This window comes from Zalophus californianus, chromosome 8 (assembly GCF_009762305.2).
Source record: "Zalophus californianus isolate mZalCal1 chromosome 8, mZalCal1.pri.v2, whole genome shotgun sequence".
Lineage (NCBI taxonomy): Eukaryota > Metazoa > Chordata > Mammalia > Carnivora > Otariidae > Zalophus > Zalophus californianus.
The window spans coordinates 115,384,784-115,405,228 of NC_045602.1; the positions used below are offsets into that span (position 1 = coordinate 115,384,784).

At 44.5% G+C, this 20,445-nt stretch overlaps 1 protein-coding gene across 16 annotated transcripts in view; it reads left to right on the forward strand.

Annotated features, from left to right (window-relative positions):
- RALY (RALY heterogeneous nuclear ribonucleoprotein) overlaps positions 1–20,445 on the forward strand; it is a 79,409-nt gene that overhangs the window by 20,545 nt on the left and 38,419 nt on the right. For 9 of the 16 annotated variants that reach the window (XM_027622097.1, XM_027622092.1, XM_027622106.1 and 6 more), the window contains one exon: positions 13,850–13,932. The exons of 1 other annotated variant lie outside the window; for it this stretch is intronic. The gene's annotated coding sequence lies outside the window, so the exon portion shown is untranslated. Of the gene's footprint in view, positions 2,933–13,849; positions 13,933–15,459; positions 15,551–20,445 lie in introns of all 16 variants that reach the window. 6 more of the 16 variants (XM_027622096.1, XM_027622102.1, XM_027622095.1 and 3 more) reach the window with 6 other exon arrangements.

Consider the following 20,445-nt stretch of genomic DNA (forward strand, 5'->3'; position numbering starts at 1 on the left):
ATCATTTGGGATCAGTGGGAGGACTTCCTCTTGCATGGAGTGCAAAGTCAGGTTTCTGAACTGGCCCTGTGCAAGGAGGGGGAAGGAACTCATGACTGGATATTTGTAGGCATTGTAGTCCGTAAGGGCTTAACATGCTCAGCTACCAGTTGTGGTCAGACCCAATTCCCCCTATCGTTGGTCATTCAACAAGTATTTATTGAGTATTTCCGATGTGTCAGGGCTTGTGCTAGTGCCTAAGGATTCCTATATGAAGACCCAGTCTCTGCCATGAAAGACTTCACAATCTACCATCAGAGTCAAACAAGGAAACAAACCACAGTATTCTGTGTATGCCTTAATGGAGGCATGTGCAAGGGATTCTGGGATTACAGGCACAAAGAAGAGCTTTCCTGGGGAAGATAACTTTGATTTGTGTTTTTAAGGAAGAGGAAGAGTTGAGGCAGGCAAGGCAAGGAGGGTCACTCTAGACTAGGGAATTAGCACAAAGAAAAGCATAAAAATGTGACCAGGAACTCCTGACAAAGGGGTGGACATTAATGCATTCCCTAACATGTAACAAATCAGATCGTCAGCCCTAAGCTCGTGCCCCTTGCCAGACTTGGGGCTGTAATAGTAGCTGCTGAATTGCAGTAATACAGGAGCAGGAGGTGGGGAGAAGGAGGTAGATTTATTAGCAGATGCTGACTGAAACAGTTTCAGGGAGGGAACTAAGGAAGAGAGCTGGATCTTTGTCCTCTGGGCCAAGCCTGCACAGGTGTGTGCTGGGGGTTCTGGGCAGTGTTTTGAAAGCTCATGGCCCAGGCACATGGCTTCGCTTCTCTCATGGCAAAATCCTTTGCTCCACTCAGCCTGCCCCTCCTTTCTATGTTCTTTCAAAAAAAGAAATTAATGGAATCCGTTCAAAATACCCCTGAAATGAAATTACATTTTTAACTCTAATTACCCTAATTAAAATTTGACAGCAGTAATCCTGGAATGGCAGATATGCTAAGTACCCCATGCCTGTGACAAGCTCACTTACCCAGATGGAATGTTGTTCCGTTCTGGGCTTAGGAGAAAAATTCTTTTGTGTGTTTGTTTTGTTTTGTTTTGTTTTTTCCCATCAGCAATTTAGTCTTTGGCCTCATAGCTTCCCCGGGCTAGGATAGCCGTACTTGTGGGCTATAGGCTTGCCCAGGACCTTTAATCTCAGTAGAGATCCCTTTGTAGAGGCGATGCTCCTGATGATTCTTACCACATACTTTTGAGTTTCCTCTTCATTTGAGGTTGGACTGCCTGCCCTGAGGCCTTTCCCTGGGTGAAATCCCCTGCCTTCAGGACCAGGGATCTGTGCTTGTTAGAAGGCTGTCTCCTGATCTAGGGCTAGATATGTGTCTGGGATCATTTTATGGCTGATATTAAGAATACAGTTTGAGGTCAGGGGCAGAGGTTTGAAAATAAGATCCCTCTTTTCACATATCTGAGCACAGGCTAGAACCACCTCGTAAAATGCTTGGTCTTAACCAGTTACCTGGCCAGTTTGAGGAACACAAAAGGGAGGTGGGGGGCAGCTCTTGAAGCCGACTGAAGGCTCTGTTGATGCTGTGAGTATTCAGTTAGAAACAAAGGTCCCCATGTTCTAGTGACCTTAAAAGGGCCTAGAAACCAAGCCTGTTCAGTCAGCAGACACTGCGTGCTATGTTAGGTACTGCAAAGGATACAGAGTTGACTATGACACAGTGCTTGCCCCTGTGAGGCTGACAATTGTGGGGGAGTGGGGAGGCGGTGGTGGGTGAGGGACAGCCCTATATAGAGGGCTAATTAAGGCAAGCAAGGACTTTCACAGGTGTTGCCGTTTGAACTTGTCCCTGAATAGGTATTATTGACAGGAATGGAGGGCATTGCTGGCGTCAGGGAATAGCAGGGGGGAAAGGTAGGAAGTTGCCAGGTGAGAGCCTGCTGTAATTGGAGTACAGTGTGCAGGGGAACGGTATGGTAGAGGGTGGGGGTAGAGTTTAAACTTTATCTTGTAGGCAAAGGAGATCCATGAGGGTACAGGGCTTGTCATATGAGTGTGTATGATGGATTGGGAGACAGGGTGGTTAGAGACAGTAGATTAGTTAGAACAGGTGTCAGCAAACCATGGCCTGTGGGCTGAGTCCAGTCTGCTACCTCTTTTCATAAAATTGGACTGAGGTACTACACACTTGTTTGTTCCTCTCTGAGTGTTTTCATAGTACAGTGGCAAAGTTGAATACTATAGAGACTGCTATAGCCCACAAAACCTAAAATATTTACTGATACAGAAAAAGTTTGCTGGCCTCCGAGTTAGAAGGTAATTATGAAAGTTCTGTAAGAGACTAGGCCTGAAATGAATTGGAGGTTTCAAATGAGACTTTTCAGAAGGGACAGCATGATTTAGCAGAAGACACTAGCCCTGCCTACCTCTTAAAACTTTATAAAGATCAAATTTGCTGAAAGTTACCATGGTCACAAAAGGACACAGGATACCAACAAGTCCTGGTTTGCCCTTATTAGCTGTGTGACCTTGGACAAATCACTTGTCGGAAGTTCAGGTGAATATGGTAAATAGGACAAAGAATTCTTCCACTTGGTGCAGAGCTCTGCCACTTCTCTGTGCTTCACTTGCAGTTTATAAGTCTGAGTGCCCTCTAATGGAAGAGACACATACCCTCAAATCTGGAACATAGTTTGAGTTGAGAAGTTGGGGATGGTGGGCAAGAGGGTTTTGATCACCCAGAGTAGCTGCTGTTGTGGGAGAGAGGCTCATGATTCTTTGAGGACACTGTTTACCCTTTTTATTCCTTAACTGCTCACACTTGTTCTAGCCACATTGAACTTCTACCCTTCAGCTTCCAGAGCATATTAGGCCTCTGTAAAACCAAAGGCTGGATTTACTTCTCGGTTCCCTCTCCCAGCCAGAAACTGCGTAAGTACCACTTGACATCCCTTATGAGTTGCTCCCTGTCACTACACTGTATCCCCTATGCCTCCCCTTTTTCTAGAACACTGTGCATCTGCCCTATAGGATGGAAAAAAAACACTAGATGGGGAGACTGCAATGGTGGGTTCCAGACTTAGTTCCCTTTAGCTTACTATGTGACCTCGGCCCCTTTGTTTCATGTCTCATGTTTCTACCTTCTGTATGCTCCAGTACAAATGACTTTAGCCACTTCTTGGAATTTGAGATTTCTTCTCTAAGACCCCAACTTCAGAGCACACCTTCCCTCACCCCCCCATGTTCCCTCCCTCCTTTCAATTTAAAATATTAGTATATTCCCACACTTCATCTACTTGAAATTCATTGCCTTTGACTGTGAGGAGAGTAGTCCTATCTCTAGCTGTTTTTACTGGCAGGTTCCAGGACCTGGCACTCAGTCTAATTACCGGAGTGGAACAGGCTCTGGAGGTCAGGTCCATGTGATCCTAGAGGTTCAGCAAGGCATGGTGTCTCTAGGATGGGCAGTCTAGTTCAGTACAGGCAAACACTTGGCCTTGGGCGTCCATGATACAGTAGAGGAAGGTGCTGATCCAGGCAATTTACGGACTTTTTCCTGTTTATCTCACAACTCTTGAGATCGGGGATATAATCCCTATTTTACAGACAGTGGGAACTTAGTTTTAGGGGATCATTCAGTAGACAGTGACTGACTCATAGAGGTTATGGGGAAATAAATATTCCTTGTTCCCAAGTAGGGGAGAGTGATAGAGGACAGAGACAGGTAAACAGTGATGAGAGCTCTAAGAGGATACACAAGAGCAGTTAAGGAACAGTGCCTAGGGATATGCAGTGTAGGTGACAGAGCCAGGGCTCAAACCCAGGTCTGTCTGCATGCTATTTCTACCGTACCATGCTGCCTTCCCTGCCGAAGGGAAGTGCAGGTTCAGGTTCCTAGGCAGTGTCTGCAGAATGGCCACCGATGGGGAAATCTGGCCTGGGATTCAGAGCTAGGCTTTAGTCCTTGGAGGGCCTGAGTTGTTACGTGACTAAGGCAGGGGTTATCGCATGGACTTAGGCACATTTATAGAATAGTCACATGATTTTGTGACCTCTAGAAGGTGAAGTCTGGTGGTCAGCACTGGCAGTAGCCTAGAACAGCACAGGGAGCCCACTGTCAACTCTGGTAGCAAATGGGGAGGAGGCGTTGATACCGGGCCCTATGGGTAGGGGATGGAGGTTGCAGCTAAGACTGATGTAAATACTTCCTGCCTGGAGTCAGAATTAGTTCAAGGACTGGATTGGAGTTGCTGATTCCTACCTGAAATGACAGAGCCACGATAGACAGTGAGAGGGAAAGGAAAGAGGTTTTAGAGACTGACAGGAGCTGGTCTTCAGGCTGAAAAAATAAGCCTTGTTAGATTCTACAAATTATTCCAGCTTAAAACCTTGAGCCATTTTCTTCTCAATGCAGCTGTTGCAAGTGCTGGCTTCTTTTCCCAGAGACCCTGTCTTCCTTTTTTTCTGACTGAGGCTATCCATGGCTAGCTCTAGGCTGTAACATCCTTCACTCCTGCTGCTTCACCATGGGTCCTCTCCTCTGAAGCTCCCTAGATTCAGTTTCTTCATCTGTGAGCAGACTGAGGTCCAAGTGTACTGTCCTCAGGAGCTCCTTTAGCCACCAGACCGGAAGTTCATTTTTAAGTCTAACTTTGGATCCCACCCTTGGTATCTGTAGTCTGCACGTAACTGAACTGAATCCCAGCTAAAATGTACAGATTCTTTTTTTTTTTTTTTTTTAGATTTTAAAATTTTTAAAAATTTTTCAACACAGAGACAGCGAGAAAGGGAACACAAGCAGGGAGAGTTGGGAGAGGGAGAAGCAGGCCTCCCGCCAAGCAGGGAGCCCGATGTGGGACTTGATCCCAGGACCCTGGAATCATGACCTGAGCCGAAGGCATACGCTTAACGACTGAGCCACCCAGGTGCCCCCAAATGTACAGATTCTTTTTTTGCCTGACCACCTACTTGAGATTTTAATTTTGGGGTAAAATTGGCATTGGCATTGGGATCCTGCTTTTCCATCCCAGAACTGAGATTCTTGGGGCTGAGTCCCCCCTATCTACAGAACATTGTTGTTGCCTTTTTTTTTTTTTTTAAAGATTATATTTATTTGTTAGAGAGCGAGAGAGCACAAGCAGGGGAAATGGCAGGCAGAGCAGGCAGAGGGAGAAGCAGACCCGCCGAGCAAGGAGCCCGATGAGGGACTTGATCCCAGGACCCTGGGATCACGACCTGAGACGAAGGCAGCCACTTTACCGACTGAGCCACCCAGGAGTACCTGTTGTTGCTTTTTAAGTACCTATTCAAAACCATTATGTGTAGGGGTGCCTGGGTGCCACAGTTGGATAAGCATCTGACTCTTGATTTCTGCTCAGGTCATGATGTCGGGGTCGTGAGATTGAGCCCTGTGTCTGGCTCCACACTGGCCTTGGATCCTGCTTAAGATTCTCTCTCTTCCTCTCCCTGTGCTCCTCTCCACCGCCCCCACCCCCACTCAAATGCTTGCGTACGTTCTTTCTGTAAAAACAAAACAAAAAACAAAACCAGTATGTGAACTTGATACTTGGAGTTCCTGGCTCCACATTGAGGACACTTCCAAAGTCATTCTGTACTGTAGGAAGTCTGGATGATGTGGGAAGTGTCCTGATTGGGAGTAGGAATCTGGCCCTTTCATGTGCTTCCTTCTGTGACTTTGGACAGATCCTCTTGCCACTCTGGTCTGCCTTTTCTAAAATGGTGGGGCCTCTTCCAGCTCTGGTCTCATCAGGGACAGAAAGCCATCGTCTACACAGTTCAGTTGCAGAGGCACTGTCTGTCCCAAGCTTTGGTGTGTGGGTTACAGATTATAAAGCCTTAGATTCTCCCTTCCAGCTAGGGTGGGGGGAGGGGAACCATCCAACTGTCTCATTAGCATGGAGAAAAGAAAACAGTAATTACTGGTGCCTCCCTTGATGATTCCTGCAGGGTTGGTTCTTCTAGGGAAGGAGGAGGGGGAAACTGGAGACAGCTTCAGCTGAGGAAGAAGTGCTGTTAGCTGTTAAGAAAATTCAGAGGCAAGAAATGATTGTCTTGCACATCTGTTGTATTCTCTGGACATTCCTCCAGGCAGCCTAGAGACTGCCTGGATTGAGTTTCATCTATTTATGGCATGAATAATGTTCTCATACACGGACATGGACTAAGCTCAAGAGCCCTAACGTCACCTGTCAGTAAGAAACCAGCTGCCCTTGAGGGCCTCCTTTTGTGATATGCTGGGCATCCTGACACCTGTCTTTGTTGGGGAGTAGAGGAGGGTTTTACTGAGCTATTTTGTGACCTGGCTGCATTTTTATGATGTTGTGAGTCATCTTTTTAGCCCCTATGGCAAGCCACAGCCAGTTGGTTTATTATGCCTGGGCATAGGCAGTCACACAATAGCGTCAGTCACAAGAGTCAAGGTCAGGTATCTTTGTGAGTGGGAGGAGTCTGGTAGAACTGTAAGACCATGGGATTTGGTCAAGGCTGGGAAAAGCAGGCCTCACAAGGATTGAGGGCAGTTCATTTTGAGGCCAAGAGGTTAGAGTGCAGCTGGAAAAGAACTAACAACTTGGCAAGCATGGCTCCTAGGACAAAGGCTACTTGCTCAGTGGCTAATCTTATATTCCCTGCTGGATGTGGGCAGTTGTGCACCCTCAAGTGCTGATCAGAGCAGAAGTGGGTTTGAGGCCACCTGCAGGCGAGCCCTGTCTGATTGTGTTTGGAGCTGTTATCCTATGATTATTTCCTGGCACTGCTCATTCTTGAGTTGGTTGCCACCCTAGAGTCCTAGAGAACCCAACTTCTATTTTCCTTCTCCTCTCCAGAGGAAAATATCACTTCAGCAGTACCTCTTTGAGTCTTCCTGTAGGCCTTGGAGAGTCTTCTTTAAACAGCAAGGGTTTGATAGGGACATACTATTTAAAAACAATTTTTTTTTTTTTTTTTTTTTTTGCTTTACAAATGTAGGAGATGATTTCTTCTATCAGGATCTTTCCTTAGCCCCCCCAAAGCACTCCCTTTTCTTGTCCCAGGCCTTTTGCTTGGTTCCCCACCCTCCCAAAAGCCTTTGATGTCTAGGACTCAGTTCTTCCCCAGATCTTCTCTTAATTCATTTCCTGGCTCCTTTCCCCTAGTTGCAAGCTGTAGTTCCTGGTTTCTGTGTACTCCTGTAGAACTTGTTCTTTATTATTATTATTATTGTTGTTATTTTGGTGGAATGCTCCAAAATAATGGCCTGACCCAAGGGAAGGAGTGCTTCTTTTCAGACTGACTTGTGGTCATCTGGGCCATAATAAAGTGCTTCCCAGAAATAGAGACGGTATGCACATGCAGGACACAGTACATACTGAGTCTTGCAAAGGTGTTCCTAGCATTGTATTCCCTCCCAGTGTTAGGTGTTTTGATCAGGTATTTTGAGTTCAGCCCAGGCTGAACCTCTCATGGCTTCTTGACTGTTTGATATAGTCTTAGAACATCTTATCCTTTTGGGTGTAGTATCCAGTTTGGGAATAGTCCCTCTCTCTTCTCTTACTGCAACAACTGGCTGAGAGCCCTTTGCGAAGGTCTGGTAAGCCAAGTCCTGCAAGTCTGGATCTTGATGGTACACTTATATTCCACCCCTGCCCATCTTTTTCCCAGGCATGCAAAACCAGTAGTTGCTTCATCAAGTACAAAATGGGAGAATTTGGTCCATTTCCTAAAATTTTATTATTGGTGCCTATAGGTGGTGGCGGGGTCTTCTTATGTTTGAGCCTGAGAAAGTACAAGGTATATAGTAGAAAGAACAGTCTTTGGAGTCAGACCTTGGTTCCAGTAAGTTCTATTTCCTAGCTGTGTGGTATTAGACAAGTTATTTTTCTGAGGCTCAGTTTCCTCTTGTAAAATAGGGATCATTTTATTGACCTCAAAAGCTTATTAGGAATAAATGAAAGTAATTAAGGCTTTGGGCATGGGACATGATACATGATAGGTAATGGCAAATGTGCATTTCTTTTTCTTCCTCCTAGGTCTTTTTATTGTTTCTGATTCATCCTTTTGTGGTACTTAAATGGAATAACAGTACCTATCATTGAGTCACTTTTGCTAGGCTCTTAGGTATGGGCTTTCCCATGCTGTCTTATTTATTTTTCCCAATAAAACATTTACGAAACGGAACCATTTTTTAAAAAATTTATTTTATTTATTTGACAGAAAGAGCACAAGCAGGGGGAGCGGCAGGCAGAGGCAGAGGGAGAGGGAGAAGCAGGCTCCCTGCTGAGCAGAGAGCCCGTGGGCCTCTCAGCCCAGGACCCTGGGATCATGACCTGAGCTGAAGGCATTTAACCGACTGAGCCACCCAGGTGCCCCAAAGCAGGAACCATTTTTTCCCTTTAAATTTTTTATTGTTATGTTAATCACCATACATTACATCATTAGTTTTTGATGTAGTGTTCCATGATTCATTGTTTGTGCATAACACCCAGTGCTCCATGCAGAACGTGCCCTCTTTAATACCCATCACCAGGCTAACCCATCCTCCCAACCCCCTCCCCTCTAGAACCCTGAATTTGTTTTTCAGAGTCCATCATCTCTCATGGTTCGTCTCCCCCTCCAGTTTCCCCCCCTTCATTCTTCCCCGCAGGAACCATTTTTAATAAATGTAGGAAACTGAGGCATAGAAGGTCAGTACCTTGCCTAAGGTCACAAAGCTAGTTAAGAGACAGAGTAGGATTCAAATCCAGGTGTCTGATTCTAGAGTCTGAGCTCTTCACCACTCAACTGATTATTACTACTTGTACTTTTCCTGAGCAATATGTGACTTCCAGTGGTTCTTGTTTTCTCTCCGCTTGGACCTGTTGGGATTTGCATGCATGTGGTCATGAGTTGTTTTGTCTTGGTTGGTGCCTCTCTTTCGATGGAGGTACGGGCAGTGAAGTGTCTGCCACAGTTCCTCCTAATCCTTTCACTCAGAGCAGGTCCTTCAACTGAAGGGTGGTATAGCCCTTTTTCTTTCTTTCTTAAGAGACCATCCCCTCATTCTTTCTTTACCATTCATATAGAACCACATAAATTTACTGTTCTTGCCAGTCTTTTTGATCCCTCAAAAGATTCTTCAGAAGAGCAGATGCTGGCTCCCTCATTTTACAGATATGGAAACTAAGGTTCAGGAAGGTGAAAGGACTAGTCCAAGGTCACACAGCGAATCAGAGGTGGAGCTGGAACTTAGCTGTTAGGTTTTCTGACTCTCAGCCCAGTGTTTTCTCTACTAATTTAGGAAGAAGGAGAGGTATGTTTGTATAATTTGCAGATCAGACCTAAAGAAGGTTAAGCTGTATTAGGACTCAGGATGTAGAGTTCTGAAGGGACCTTGCCGCCTTCATCCACATCTTCACCCCAGTTCTTGCACACACATTTGAGGAACTCAGCAGAAAGGGAGTAATTCTTTTTCCCTTAGGGTTCAACAAAACTTTCATGACAGGGAGCTGTGGTGAAGCATCCAGAGGATGTCAGTGTCTCCTCATCCATAAGGAAGGTTGGATTCCCAAGGCTTACTAGCCTGGAATAACGCTTGGAGGAGGAGCAGAGGAGTATCGGAAGAACCGGTATGTCTTCTGACCTCTGCAAGCTTTAGCCTAAACCAGGTGAAGGTTGGGCTGAGGCAGGACGGTGGTAACAACTGAGGATTGGAGCCTTGAGGAGTTTCATTCTATCTCCTGCTGGTAGATTTAGTCTGGGGTTTTGGACAAGCAAGTTCCCTTCATTTGAAGTTTATAAAGAGGAATTCTTCGGCTGCTCTTTAAAAAACAAACAAACAAACAAACAAATAAATCCTTGGTTCTGGTACCAGAAAAGAAACCTTTCCCAAAGTCTGTGCCTCAGACAATTCCTTCCTTTTGTCTCCTTCCTTACCTTCTCCTTTCACCCTTTTCCTCTCCCTCTCTTTTCTCTTATCCACCCAGCTTCCCTTATCCTTTTCTCTCCTCACCTCTCCCTTAACTCCTGAAAACAAGAATGGAAAAAGGGAACCTTCAGACAACAGATTAGTAGATAGCTGGTATTAAAGATGCTGGGGCCGAGAGTCATAACGTAGAGCTTGAGATTTTGGACCTTACTTCTAGACCTCAGAGCAAAGGTTCATGGGGAAGGTGCTTATTCATTCATTCATTCACTCACAGTGTCTCCTAAGTATAACCTGCCAGGCTCTGTGTCAGATACTTAGGCTATTCCAGTTAATAAGACCCTAAACCTGCCAATAAAATTACAGTCTTATGGGGAAGACATTAGCAGCAGTAGACCTTCTCCCCTATTCCCCCATTCATATCATTGGATTTTTTTTCTAAGTTGTATTTATTTAAGTAATCTCTATACCCAGCATGGGGCTCGGGCTCCTGACCCTGAGATCAAGAGTCTCATGCTCTTCTGACTGAGCCAGCGGGTGCCCCAAATCATTGGCTTTTTAAGGTAGAAAGAACTTTAGAGTTTATCTGGTCCTCTAGATCATAAAGTACGTAAGTAACCGTATGCAGGCTTGGGTTCAAATCCTAGCTGTGCTACTTACTGGCTGTTTGACCTTAAATGGTACAATTAACCTTGCCCATATTCAGTTACCTTGGATATCAAATGGGCACCCCATCACCTCTTCACAGGGTAGTATGAGGGTTAACCTCATAACATCTAGCCCAGTGCTTGGTGCATAGTAGCATGTGTCTTTCTGTCATTCTGCATCAAGGCTTGGCTTAAGTCCTTGCTCCTGTGAAACTTCTGAGGCCACCTCCAGTCAGCCTGATTTCTTCATTTTTACAATGCGTGGAGCACTCTTTGTACTGTTGGATCCTGCCTAATATTAGTAGTAGTCCTTTTGCAGGAAGTTCACATAGTCCCACCCTGGAATGCAAGGAGCCTAAGGATAAGAACTGTTCTTATTCATCCCTGTGCCATCTGTAACCCCTAACTTAAAGCTGTGACCATGACCAGCCACGCCCAGGAAGTATTTTTTGATTGATGGGCTAGAAGGCTTCTATAAATATGCTCGGTGTTTTTCAGTGAAAGAAAGAGCTTTTAAAGACCTGGCCTGGAATCTCCCATCCTAACACCTCCCCCATCTCCTCTTCTGTTACTGCAATGATTCTCACAAAATCCCTGTCCTATAATCAGGATGGGGATTGTATCTCCATTTTGTAGAAATCTGAGGCTCAGATTAGAACCCAGGTCCCTTGTTAGGTGATAGATCCCGAGTAAGGTAAGAGTAGCAAGAATGAGAACAGAAATCTTAACTGAGTAGGTCTTCATTCTCTGGAACCGGCAAGAATCTTTACAAGAAGAAGGAACAAAGGAACTGGTTTTGAGGCTTAAGCTGATGATGAGGCCAGAGCCAGGTGTAGTCACAGAGATGATTCAAGAATATGACAGAGTGGTGAGAAAAAGAGTTCAGGATAACTTTATAGATTGGCTAGGCCTTGGAAGATTAAGAAGGATTTGAATACGTACAAATAGACAGGAATTCCAAGTGAGACAACAGCATGGACGAAAGGATGAGAGCTGGAAAGCCCATGACAGAGGTAAGGCAGATGATGACCAGATGAAGGCATACTGAGCAAAGCTGAGGTGATTGGGAGCCATGACTTTTTTCATTTTTCTTTTCTGAGCAGGGGAGTGGCATTGGGAACATTAGTCTGGCAGTGTGGACTCAGTGGTTAGCGTAGGAAGGGATAGGGGGAGACTACTGAAAGACCAGAGAAGAGGCTACTGTAACAGTCTGTCCTTATAATGTCAGTAAATTTTAAGAAATATTCCAGCCTTGCAGGCAAGAGATAGTGAGATCCTGAACCAAGAGGAAGTTGTCACAGTAGGGAATAAAGAAGAACTGTTTGGATGTAGAGCTCTTAGAACAATAACGAAAAAAATGCATGAGGAATTGTGGGAATGGGGCATGAGGAAAGGAGAGGTTGGAGAGTATGAACATTTGGAGTCTCAGTACTTGGAAGAATGGTTATACCATTCGCTGAACTCTGGAGGAGGAGACGAGTTCAGTTTGTTGACATATTGAATTGGAGGTGCTAATAGTCTTTTCCCCTTACTGCTCACCTCCTAGTATCTCTGCCTTTGGCCTTTGACGCGGGCCTACAGAGATTCTTCAGTTCCATGTGTTTGCTCCTTTGCCTCCAGGCCTGGAGCCCCCTAGAAACCCCTTCACCCATGTCTTGGAACAACTGTCACTCTCTTGTGTGAAATAAGATAGTCCATGTAAGATTCTTAGCCTGGTACCTAGTCTGTTTCAAAGGGTACATTCATCGTTAGTGGCTGTTAAATGGCGATGGTCATGGTTGTCGACGCTTTCTGCTCACAGTAGCTAGAGATTAGAGAAGCGTGTGGAACCACCGGACTGAGGGACTCAAGAGTCATTCATCTGGTATTCAGTAGGAAACCTGGACTGCAAGTAAACGGAGAGGATTTCAGGCTGGGGGTAATTGAGGCTCTGAGCCATATTGGCTAGGACTAGAGAATGTTTCCTGTCTTTTTTTTAAGAAGTTGATGTAGTATGGTTAAGAGGGCAGGGCAAGCCCCAGAGGATGGACTTTCTGGGTTTAAGTCTGAGCTCTGCCTTCTGTTAGCTGTGTGGCTTGGGCAAATTTACTTATCTGAGCCTCAATTTCTCTAGTAGTAGAATGGGGAAATAACATAGCAACCTTTATAAGACTGTTGTGCAGATTAAATGAGTTAATATAAATAAAGGGTTTACAACAGTGCTTGGCATGTACTACTGTTCTCCTTAACCCTGGAGTCTCCGTCTCCTCTATTCCACATTCCAGGTAAATATAGCCATTTCCCTGTTTTTCAACCATCCTCACCAACAGAAGAGGGGTTGAGTAAAGAAACCTGAGACCAATTTTAGAGTGCTTGAATTGTCCCAACTGGGGTCCGGGTTATCTAAGCTGGAGGAACCTGGCCCAAGATTGAGACAGAGTTGTCTGGATGATCTGAATTCCATTCACAGTTCTTTTTTGTTAAGATTTTATTTTTAAGTAATTCCTACACCCAATGTGGGGACTGAACTCAAAACCCCGAGATCAAGAGTTGCATGCTGTACTAAGCCAGCCAACTGCCCCTCCATTCCCAGTTCTGCCACGGATTTACTTTGACCTTGGGCAAGTCACCTAACCTCTGAGCCTGTTTTCTCAGGTGTAAAATAGGGAGCGTAATTAATTCCTCCATATATATTTAGTATCTCATTTTTTCCATCACCGCATTCTAGTTATATTGACTTTCTTGTTCTTTAAGCATAACAAGCTTATTCTTGCCTGTTATTGCTGTGGGGTCTTTATACTTGGTATTCTCCCTCTCTGAAACAGTCTTCCTTCAGATCTTTGCAGCTCTTACTCCCTCACTTCATTCAGGTCTCTTTCTGGTGGTCACCTCTTGGAGAAGGTTTCCCTGATTTTTTTTTTTTGAGAGAGAGAGCACGAGCAGGGAGGAGGGGCAGAAGGAGAGGGAGAAGCAGGCTCCCCGCTGAGTAGGGAGCCCCATGCGGGGCTCGATCCCAGAACCCTGAGATGATGACCTGAGCTGAAGGCAGATGCTTAACCCACTGAGCCACCCAGGTGCCCCAGGTTTCCCTAATCATTTTATCTAAAATAGGCCTCATTCCCACTCCTTGTCATTCTTTCCTCTCTTATTCTGGTTTATTTTTCTTAATAGCACTTAGCATAACTTGAAATAATGTATTTAATTATCAACCTATCTTTTGCAAAGATGCGAGACATGTGAGAGCAGGAACCTGGAATACCTGTGCTGACCCAAGTTCATGCCTGTTCTGAGCAGGACCCTAACTGACTTCTCTCTCTGTTTTAGGTGAGCCTTGTTCCCAGAGGCAGCTGGTGCTGACCCTGTGACCCAAAAGAGAAAATTGTGGGCTGAGCTCAGCCTTGGTACTGGTGAGTGAGGGTCTTGGGCAAACTCTGGGCAAGCTTGAGCCAAGATATAGGGTAATTAGTTTGGGGCTTATTTTTATCTTTAGTACAGGTAACTTCTAGGCAGTTACTCTCTCCATGTCTGAGAGACTGGCATAGGCAGGCTCCTGTACCGGGGGGAGAATTGAACTTGGCTTTCTTGGAACTGCCATAAGATGGTTTGGGATCATTTGCGGTGAATAAGGCAAAGCGGGATCAATTCCTTCTGGCTTCTGCCAGCTGCTTTGTCTTGGAAGTTATCTTGGACCTGGTAGCTAAGCCCATTCTCCTATAAGCTCTCTTAACATGACCTCATAGCCCTTAGAAACTTTCCTGATTGCAGTCTTGACTGTGACCTACCAAGCCCCTAGGTCAACTTCAGAAACTAGTTTTAATCAGTCCTGGAAAATGTGATGGTAGCTAAGCCCATTCTCCTATAAGCTCTCTTAACATGACCTCATAGCCCTTAGAAACTTTCCTGATTGCAGTCTTGACTGTGACCTACCAAGCCCCTAGGTCAACTTCAGAAACTAGTTTTAATCAGTCCTGGAAAATGTGATTATGAATGGTGGTGAGGTTGGAGTGAAAGAGCTGGGGTCGTGTGAAAGGGAAGTCAGGGGAAACTTAGAAAACCACAGGTAGTGAGATGGGAAGGGAGGTCAACACATTAAGAACCAATTGTGTTATGGGTCTCATTTAATCTAGACAAAACCCCATTTTATGGATGAGGGAATTGAAGCTCCGGAAGCACAAATAATTTGCCTGAGGTTTGCATCTGAGAATCTTTAAAGCTGATGTTAGACCCGGTCAGTCTATTTTAAATACCATTGCTCTCCCTGGCTTGGCAGGCTTTCCTTGGACTGCTATTCTCCCTGGGATCCTGAGTTTTCTTATAAAGTTCAAGAAGACAGACCTCCTTAGGGATTCAGGAAGGAGGTCTAGTTATTTGAGGGACCCAGCAGGGCAGGCAGGAGTTGGGGGTCCTTTCTGAGGCAATGGTGTTTCTAGTGAGGGAGCCAAGAGGCTAATAGAATCTTCTCTAGCAGTTAGAGGCCCAGGCTCAATATAACTAGGAGGAGAAGAAAACACCTGTAACACATGAGATACTGTAAACACTCGGGCCAGCAGAGATAGGGACCTAGACAGCTGGATTGGGGTTGGGAAACCTGGGTTTTTATCTTCTTTCTCAACATTTGTCCTTGGACAATCTCCCCTCCCCTATTTATAAAATTGGAATGCTTCCCCGCACCCCCACATGTCTATTGTATGTATACCAGCCTGCAGGATGTTGCAGAGAATCAAATGAGAAATGCGTGTTGGAAAGCTCTGTGAATTGTAAAGCACCATGACTGAAATGAGAGAAAGTGAGAAGAAAGCATTATAAGTATCCCTGGCACCTTAGTCCCTGACCTGTTTGCTACTCCACTCCCCAAAGGGAAAAGGGAAGGTTTTCCTTTGGAAATTTGTGCTGTAAATCTTCTTCCATGCCCTTTTCTTCCTCTTCTTGTGCAGATTCTACCTGAAGCTCAATCTTTCCACAAGGGAAGGGACTCCAAGGCACAGAAACAAAGCCAGGCAGCATAGGCAGCATGATTTGCAGCAGGTGGGTTGCAGAGTGCAGGTTTAAATGCACTCACACTGCCTGGCTCCAAGGCCACTGCTAGCACAGATATTAAAGCACTTTTCAAGGGTCCATCCCCAGCATGTGTCTCCACTCACTGACTAATTCCACATAGATCTTGCCTTGTTTCCTACTGTCCTCTCAGAAGAGGAAGGCTGTTCCTATTTTGGCCTTAAGTACCCTGCCCATCCCCACCCCTCACCCTCCCAACTGCTAGTGGAAAAGGCACTTATACTATGGCCTCATAATCTTGTCAGGCGCCATGGCCGTCCAGTTTTCCCACCATCTCTCTCTTGCCCTTGGCCAGTGATATAGGCCACTCTCTTTACATTCTCTAACAGTGACATTTATGTTCTTCCTTCTTCCTGAAGGTGTACAGAGGGCTCTGTCCCCAACCTGGTGCTCTTGGAATCCGCATTAGCCAACCTTCCCTCCTACTCTGAATCTCCAGGCTCTTGCTGCCACCTCTTACTGTCTGGTTAACCTAAGTTCTGTAGCTTCTGGCTTTCCCATGGCCTGGGTGCCCAGCTTGGACCTTACTGTTTTTGTACCAGCTGCCCTCTGAAGAAGTTCCATCATTGATTGTTTCAAAATATGAATGATTCCATGTAAAAAAGTATCTTGCTTATTTATCCAACATACTCAAGTTTCTACTAAAAACAAATTTCAACTAAAAAGAAGGAAGCAAAACATTGTCATCCTTAAGCCCTTGCACAGCACTAATTTATTCCTATTTTTATATGTTGTTGTAACAGGTTTAGCAATCTGGTTTCTAAACCCCCATAAGATTGAAAGCAGCATATCAAAAAGGGAGGAGGAGCTGCTATATTAACAGCAGCAAGAGGTGAGAGCTGAGAGCTAACAGTAAGGGAAGGATGAAAGAAGAATGGTAAGAAAGACAAGTTAAAATGAGTATGGAGGCCATTCACTTTAGGGGCAGACATCTGTGTGCTTCAGTGAAGTAGAGTTGTTAATATTTAAGGTAGTTCTAGGTTCCTCTTGAGACCGGGGGTATCAGAAAACGCTAAATTATTTATAATGTCTACTATATTATCAGATGCTATACTGAATGCTCTACATAAGTTGATTTCATTTTCATAGCAGCTTGGGAGGTAGGTGGTGATATTCTCATTTTAGAAATTACTGAGGCTTCGAGAGAGACAAACAGGCAGTGATTGGAAGAGCTAAGCTTAGAACCCAGAAGAATCCAGCTCTAGACAACCAAGTTTTTTCTATTATCCTATCCTAGCCTATAGGCTCTTTCCTATATATAAAGACCTGAAACCCTGGTCTTTCTCAGCCTCTTGAGCCACTGGTTTCCCCCTGCCTTTTTTTTTTTTTTTTTTTTGAAGATTTTATTTATTTATTTGACAGAGAGAGACATAGCAAGAGCAGGAACACAGCAGGGGGAGTGGGAGAGGGAGAAGCAGGCTTCCCGCAGAGCGGGGAGCCCAATGTGGGGCTCGATCCCAGGACCCTGGGATCATGACCTGAGCCGAAGGCAGACACTTAACGACTGAGCCACCCAGGCGCCCTCCCTGCCTTCTTTTTATTCATTCTCCTGTATAAAACTTTATTATTTAAGACATTCGTTCAGTGAGTATTATTGTCAACCATGTGCCAGGAACAGCTTTGAAATACAGCAGTGAAGAAGATAGTTTTCTCTTTTGTAGTTCAGATTCTAGTGGAGGAAAACAGATAGACAAATGTCTATGTATGAAGAAAAATAAAGCAGGGTAAGGGAACAGAGAGGGACTTAGCAATGAAAAAAGGCCTCTATGAGAAAATAGATCTGTGCAGAGATATGCAGGATCTGAAGTAGTGAGCTCTGTGTGTATCTTGGGGAATAACATTCCAGGCATAGAGTTCAAGTTCAGAGACCCTGAAACCGTTGCATGCTTATTGTGTTTGAGGAGCAAAAGGAAGCCAGGTGGCTGGAAGTGGAGTGAGCAAGAGGGCGAGTGGAGTATGGAGAAGTCATAAGGGTAGACAGGGACCCCAGATCATGCAGGGCTTTATTCTGCGTGAAACAGGAAGCTGTTAAATTGTTTTGAGTAGAGGAGTGATATAATCTGACATCCAGTTAAAAAAAAAAAAAAATATCCCTGTGCCTCATTGCACCAGTTAAGACCTCCAGCACAATGTTGAATAGAATTGGTGAGAGCAGACACTCTTACCTTGTTCCCAATTTTAGGAAGAAAGTGTTCAGTCTTTTACTATGAAGTATGGTATTAGCTATAGAGTTTTCTGTAGATGACTTTTATCAGGCTGAGTTCCCTTCTATTCCTAATTTACTGAGAGGTTTTACTATGGATGGATGTTGGGTTTTGTAGATTGTGTGTTTTTTGTCCTTTATTCTACTAACATGGCACTACATTGATTTTTGGTTATCAAACAACCTTGTACTCCAGAGTAAATCCCACTTGGTCAGAGTGTATGATCCTTTTTAAATGGTGTTGGATTTGCATTGCTATTTTGGTGAATATTTTTGCATCTTTGTTAATGAGGAATATTTTTTTTTTGTGAGGTCTTTGATTTTGGTATCATAGTAATAACTGGCCTCATAGATTGAATTGGAGAGTGTTTCCCCCTCCTCTGTTTTCTGGAAGAGTTTGTGAAGGGTAGGTCTTACTTCCTTTTTGATTGTGTGATACAATTTATCAGGGAGGCCAGTGTGGGCCTGGGCTTTCTCTATTGGAAGGTTTTTAATTATTAATTTAATTTTTGTTTCTTGGGTTTTTTTTTTTTTTTGCTTGTTGTAGGTCTACTCAGATTTTCTGTTTCTTTCTGAGTCATGTTTGATAATTTGTGCCTTTCTTGAAATGTTTTCATTTCATCTAAATTGACTAGTTTCTAGGTTTAAAGTCGTTCATGGGGGTGCCTTGGTGGCTCAGATGGTTAAGTAAGTGTCTGCCTTCGGCTCAGGTAATGATCTCCAGATACTGGGATCGAGCCCTGCATCTGGCTCCTGGCTCAGGAGGGAGTCTGCTGCTCCTTCTCCCTTTTCCTAACCCCCTGCTTGTGTTCTGTCTCTCTCTCAACTGAATAAATACAATCTTAAATACATACATACATACATATAAATATAAAAGTTGCTCATAGTATTCCTTTATAATCCTTTTAACTTCTGTAAGATCAGTAGTGGGTATCCCCTTTTTCATTCCTGGTTTTGGTAATTTGTATTTTCTCTTTTTCTTGGTCAGTCTTGATGTTTGCCAATTTTGTTGATCTTTTCAAAGAACCAACGTTTGGTTCTGTTCTTTTTCTATTCCACTAATTTCTTTCTGTAATCTTTATTATTTCCTAACTTCAACTTCCTTAGGGGCTGGTTTGCTCTTCTCTTTCTAATTTCTTAAGACTTAGGGTTTTTTGTTTTGTTTTGTTTTTTAAGGTGCTTTGCAGCCCAAACGAATGGTCTTCAGTATGTAGAGCTTCTGAGAGGGCCTAACTCAGAAACAATGGGGTGGACAAGTTGTCTGCATTGTATATGTTACCCACTGGGAGGGAGGGGGCTAGGGCTAGACCCCTAGTGCTGGGCAGCCTTAGTGCTGCCCGTCCCAAGTCAGGATTTGGGTCAGGCCTGAACTTCATGTAGGAGGAGGGCAGGTGACACACAGAAAGCCAGAGCTTCCCCGGCTTCTGAGGAGATTTTGTCGAGACACAGAGTTGGCAGAGGTAGCTGCGCACCTCACAGACTTCAGAGGCTTCAAGATGGCTTTCGAGACCTTGCAGAATACCTCTATTGCCAGTTAATGACTGAGATTCTAAGCAGAAATTTAATTCTGCTAAAGAAATAAGGCTTAAATGCAGATCCCTTAGGTAACATTGAGGTGGAAGAGCTCTGAGCAATGCCTGGGCTCGTTGGTTACTTACATGTGGTCTTTAGTTCCCTCATCTATAAACAAAGAGTAACAACTTCTATAAAGGTGTGTCAGGCACATGTCAACTAAGTGTTGTATAAAGCTGTTAGATACTATACAAATATAAGGGACTATTCATGTTAGTAATTCTGGCAATAGGGACCAGGGACAGAGTCTGAGAAGGTCCAGGAGCAGTAGCAGTGCATTATTATCCTTCAAGGTGTGGGATGAATGTCTGACCAAAATGGACTTTGTAGCTTAGTAAGGCACAGGAGGTTCTTTGTCTGCCAGTGTAATAATCAGAGGGCTCCTAGAGAATTAGTGGAGAAAATCTGAGGGAGGCCTCCAGAGTAACTCATATAAGAAGCAGCTGTCCCTGTTCTTTTCCCACCCAGGAATTTTGCCCACATTCTATTACTCTGGTTCCAGAAACAGCCGGCTTTCTTGAGGGTTGCTGTCACAGGAAAGCAATAAGGTCCAGCTCACTTGATGGGGAAGGAATAGTATGTAAAGGGCTCTGGGCTATATTGGGCCTGTGTCTCCCTCCTTCCTTCTCTAGTTTTCATTGAAACTAAAGAAGATCTTTCTGTCTCACTGGGGCAGCAGCCAGACAGCAGAGGGACTGACAGGTCCTGTAGGTCAGATGAGCTAGAAGGCAGTTCTAAGGATGTGGCAGAGAGGCAGGGTCCTGAGCCTAAGAATAAGGCCAAGAGATCAAAAATCCAAGCTGTGAAACTGGGAAATAAGAGATCAGGAAACCAAGGTCTATCAGCAACTATGGTGTTGGAACCCTGAGATGAGTACGGCATGAATTGAGGGGATTTACGATTTAATGGGGCAGATACAGAAAAATAACAAAACTGTCCTACAGAAGACCCATGTTAACACCAAAGCAGAAATTGCTTTTGAATTAATTTGTCATTTTGTATTGTCTGAATCTTCACTGCTCCCCTTCCCTCAGGGCCTCCCCCCCCCTCCCATCTTCCCAGTTAGGATAATATGTCAAGAGTTACTGCA